Genomic DNA, 5,748 nt, shown 5'->3' with positions numbered 1-5,748 from the left:
ATTGACTCACGTGTCTGCACCCTGATAAGCTGTGTGTATATGTCATTAGTGACTCACGTGTCTGCACCCTGATAAGCTGCATGTATATGTCATTACTGACTCACGTGACTGCCCTGATAAGCTGCGTGTATATGTCATAAGTGACTCATGTGTCTGCACCCTGATAAGCTGCGTGTACATGTCATTACTGACTCACGTGACTGCCCTGATAAGCTGCGTGTATATGTCATTATTGACTCACGTGTCTGCACCCTGATAAGCTGTGTGTATATGTCATTAGTGACTCACGTGTCTGCACCCTGATAAGCTGCATGTATATGTCATTACTGACTCACGTGACTGCCCTGATAAACTGCATGTACATGTCATTAGTGACTCACGTGGCTGTGCCCTGAAGACAAGCACAAAACTACACATCAACTATACTCCAACACAGCACAGGCAGGAGACTAGAGCAAAGGAATAGAAAAGCAATGCCTAGCTTATTCCCTCCAAGCTCCCTGACTTGGGCAGCTCTCCCCTTCAGGAGCCTCAGCAGGCTTGTGTCTCATGTCTGGACTCATCTGGGGTTGAGGCAGATGGGTTGAGACAACCAAAATTTTAAGAGATGGGCAACCTTGAAATTTTGGCTCCACTATGTACAACGCCACCGCCGCCAAGTCGCTTCAGTCGTGTCTGACTCTGTGCGACCCCACGGACTGCAGCCTACCAGGCTTCTCCGTCCATGGGATTCTCCAGGCAAGAACACTGGAGTGGGTTGCCATTTCCTTCTCCATGTACAACAGCCAAGACCAAAAAAAAAAAAGTTAATTGTAGAAGCACAGGTGAAGGGATACACAATGGGGTACACGTACATAATGGAATACATCTCAGCCATAAAGAAGTAGGAATAAATGCCAAGTCCAGTGTCAGGAAAGAAAGCAGAGATGATCATTCCAACTGAAGTAAGAGAGACAGGGATAGACTAGTATCATATGACATCACTTCCAGGTGTAAAAGAAAGATGGATACAAATGAACTTACTGCCCAGAGACATAGGCTCACAGACTTAGAAAAGAAACTTCTGGTCATCAAAATATAAAGATGTGGGGCAGGAAGAAAAGAGCTGCTTTAGAGCAACATATGCACACTACTACTGACAAAACAAGCGACCAGGACCACCATGTAACAGAAGGAAACATACTTCACACCTTCATTACCTATAAGGAAAAAACCCTGACAAATCATATATACATCTGTGTAGAAGCGAAACAATTTGTCATAGAAGGAAAAGGAAAAAACAAAACACAAGACTGTAATTCACCTGTATGCTCCAGATCAAATGAAGGGATGAAAGCAGATGAAGCGGAAAGGATACCCCAACACTATTCCCCTCAGGGCACGGTGACTTGCAGTGCCACATCCCTGGAGCCCAGCTGGTTTGGGTGCCAAGGCTGGAGTGTCCTGGGGCAGAGCAAGCTGGGAGCATGTGGCAGGCAGTGAAGTTCCTGATTCCCTCTGGAGAGACCCCCCACCTCCAGATACAGGCAGAATAAATGAAAAGATTGGAAGTAACATATGCACATTTGTAACATATGCACATAAGCTGCGTGTATATGTCATTATTGACTCACGTGTCTGCATCCTGATAAGATGATATCATATAGAGGATAAAAGTATCTACTGAACAGCATAGGGAAGTTTACTGAACACACTGCCATGACCTATATGCAAAAAAAGAGCTCTAAGGAGAATAAGCATCTATGTATAACTGAATCAAGTTCCTGTACACCTGAAACAAACACATCATCAGAAATCCACTCTATTCCAATAGAAAATTGCAAGGAATTTACAGATTTAAAAAAAAAAAAAAAGCATGCGGCATGAACAAGGGCTGCCGCCTTGTGGCCATTTTCTGTAATAACACCATGAAGAGCTGTGCAGTTGATGTGCTCAGTCTTGTCTGACTCTCTGTGACCCTATGGACTGTGGCCCGCCAGGCTCCTCTGTCCACGGGATTCTCCAGACAAGAACACTGGAGTGGGTTGCCATTTCCTTCTGCTGTTGGGCATTTAATATTCACAAGTACCCAGGGACTGTAAGTAAAAACAGCTGCCCTCGGAAAATGTCCTAGGGGTTGTCATCGAAAAGGAATCCAAGAGAAGGCAGGCATTAAAGAAGCCAATTTCAAGATGTAAGTTTAATTCACAGTTTTTTTTTAAAAAATCACATGAAAAATATCAACATCATTTAACACTAGAGAAATACAAATCCAAGCTACAGCGAAATATTACATCACACTGGTCAGAATGGCCATTGCCACTCTACAATCAATGATAGAGAGGGTGTGGAGAGAAGGGAACCCTCCTGCAGCATTCTTTGCAATCACATAAGTACATCCAATTGGGACCACAGTACGGATGTTCATTTGAAAAATAACACAGAAGTACCTTAGGACCCAGCAATCCAACACCTGGAAATAAATCCAGAGAAAACCTAAAATTTAAAAGCATGGGTAATCTTCAATCTCGGTTCCACTAGGCAAGACAAGAAAGCAGCTAATCAGAGAAGGACAGATGAATGGATACAGAAGATGAGATACACACGCAGAGCAGCATCACTCAGCCGTAGAAAGGATAATATCATGCCACGTCCAGCAACAAGGAAGGAAGTAGAGATGATCACAGAAAGTGAAGTCAGACAAAGGACAACTACCATAGGGCATCACTTTAGAGGCAGATTCTAAAAACAGACACAGATAAACTTCTTCACCAAATAGAAAGGGCTCCACAACACAGCAAAGCACCTGCTGCCGCAAAGGCGCTTCAGTCGTGTCCGACTCTGTGCGACCCCACAGACGGCAGCCCGCCAGGCTCCTCCATCCCTGGGATTCTCCAGACAAGAACACTGGAGTGGGTTGCCATCGCCTTCTCCAATGCATGAAAGTAAAAAGTGAAAGTGAAGTCGCTCAGTCATGTCTGACTCTTCATGACCCCATGAACTGCAGCCCACCAGGCTCCTCCGCCCATGGGATTTTTCCAGGCAAGAGGACTGGAGTGGGGTGCCATCACCTTCAAAGCACCTAATGGTTACCAAAAAGGAAAGGTGGTGGGCAATGAGAAATGAGGTGTAATAATCAGTAAGGACCCTTCATCAACCCTGCATAATAAACTATATGGGAAATGAACCCAAAAAAGGACATGTCCACATCTCTGCAAAGGGAATCATGTTGATGTACACCTAAAACAAAGATAAACACAACACACACACACACACATCCTACAACATTGTAAGTCACTTATACACCAATATGAAATACAAATTACAAAAAGAGCATGCCGACTCTATTCCCCTCAGGCCTTGGTGACCTGGGCTGCTGGCACATCCCTGAAGCCTGGGTTCCCAGATGGACTGTTGTGGGGCTGACAGAGCTGGGAGAGATGTGCTGGCCAATGAGCCCTGCCCCACAGGCCTGCGTGCCTGCTCCCCTCTGCACCAGCCCACAACCTCCAGATCCAGGGGGTCCTCCTGCACCCAAAGGATGTGGAGCCTCTGGGCTGGAAGAACTATGAAAAGGCCCCTGGGCTCCATGTCTCCCAGTGTTGGGGTTCCCACCTCCAGCCTCCTTCCTTGGGGTTGCCCCACCTGTGGTGAAAGCACCCTCCAGAGAGTGGTGTTGCAGGAACTGGGATGTGTCCAGGGGATGGGGGTGAGGAAGGCAGGAGGAATGGGAGACAAGCCTTGGGTGTTTCTTCCAGCACTTTCCATTCTGACAGTTCAGGAACAGGACTTTCCCTAAGGCTCTGGTTCCCCCAGACAGGGTTGAGCATAAAGATATGCTGCCACCTTGTGGCCATTTCCCATAACAACAACTTTGAAACCATTGCGGATGGGCACTTTAATGTACATTAACAGGGCCTGCAGGGCTGCAAGTAAAAAACACCTGCCCTCAAGAAATGTCTTAGGGGAGGTCACTGGAAAAATATTCAGAATAGGGCAGGATTTCAAACTCACACAGTTTCAAAAATCATGTCAATATCGCTAAATATGAGAGAAATGCAAATGAAAACTTCAAGTTATCACCTCACACCAGTCAGAATGCCTACAGTCAGATGATACTCTACAAACAATAAATACTGGAGAGGGTGTGGAGGAAAGAGAGCCCTCCCACACTGATACTGGGAATGGCCAATGGGAGCAGCTACTGTGGAGGACACCGGGCAGAATCCTTAGCAAAGAAAATCAGACTGAAATTACAACACTCCTAATGCCACATACAAAAATTAACTGCAAATAGATTAAGGGTCTAAATAAATGGACAGATACAATGAAACTCTTAAGGAAAAAAGCAGAACACACTTTGACATAAAATGCAGCAAGTTCTTTTTTGATCCACCTCTTAGAATCAGGACTATTTAAATAAAACAGAAATAAACAAATGGGACCTAATAAACGTTTAAAGCATCAGGACTATTTAAATAAAACAGAAATAAACAAATGGGACCTAATAAACGTTTAAAGCATCTGCACAACAAAGGACACCTGCAGTGAGAGAAAAAGACAACCCTCAGGATGAAAAAAAAATCTGGCAAAGGAAGATACCCACAGGAATTTGTCTCCAACACACACAAACAACGTCTGGCAGGAGGAAAGACCAAGAGCTTACCGCAGCACTGACCCCTGGGAGGGCCATGCGACCCACTCAGAGAAGAGCACGTTACCAAGAGAAGCCCACCTCAGCCCCAGCCCCCGGACCTCTGAGCACTGACATCCAGACACAGGCACAGAATTTTCTAGGCCAGAGGCCAGGCCAGGTCTCTACCCAGGTCTCCATTCCCAGCGCACACAGGACAAGGCCAGGCCTAAATGCTCTCACTGTAGAAGCACACAGTCTCATCTAAACATCATCAGTGTGGACAGCACCTGGGCAGGTCTGAACCTACCTCGTAGACAGACCTTAGTCAGGGTTCAGTTCAGTTTAGTCACTCAGTCGTGTCCGACCCTGAGACCCCATGCATCGTAGCACACCAGGCCTCCCTGTCCATCACCAACTCCTGCAGTTCACCCAAACACCTCCATCAAGTTGGTGATGCCATCCAGCCATCTCATCCTCTGTCATCCCCTTCTCCTCCTGCCCCCAATCCCTCCCAGCATCAGGGTCTTTTCCAATGAGTCAACTCTTCGCATGAGGTGGCCAAAGTACTGGAGTTTCAGCTTTAGCATCATTCCTTCCAAAGAAATCCCAGGGCTGATCGCCTTCAGAATGGACTGGTTGGATCTCCTTGCAGTCCATGGGACTCTCAAGAGTCTTCTCCAACACCACAGTTCAAAAGCATCAATTCTTCGGCGCTCAGCTTTCTACACTAGCTTAAAGCTGCTCTCCCAGGAGGCACAGGTCACACACATGCAGGGTCTCTCACTGTTGAAGGGCGCTCACCCTTGCCTGTGAATTAGGATGCACATTTCTTGACCAAGAAATAATCAGCAAGCTCCACCCTTCACACACATCAGGGGAGGGTGAAACTGGAAGAATCTGTGTCATTGAACATTCCAACAGGCAAAACAAAGTTACCAATTGCTTTGGCCACGTGAAGGTCAGTGTCTCGCTGTTTCTCACCGTTCGTTGCACCGAAGGCAGGCAAGGCACGAGCAGGGAAGCTGGAAGAAACCTTGGGGAGCGTAGGAGCCACAGACTTGTTCATTTTCTCCTGACTGGCACAGCGGCTGTAACAGCAGACGCGCTGTACCCTCTGGTCTCCTGGAGATTCA

Source organism: Bison bison, unplaced genomic scaffold (assembly GCF_000754665.1).
Source record: "Bison bison bison isolate TAMUID 2011002044 unplaced genomic scaffold, Bison_UMD1.0 scf7180017864185, whole genome shotgun sequence".
Classification (NCBI taxonomy): Eukaryota; Metazoa; Chordata; class Mammalia; order Artiodactyla; family Bovidae; genus Bison; species Bison bison.
Note: the sequence above shows the minus strand (reverse complement) of the source record.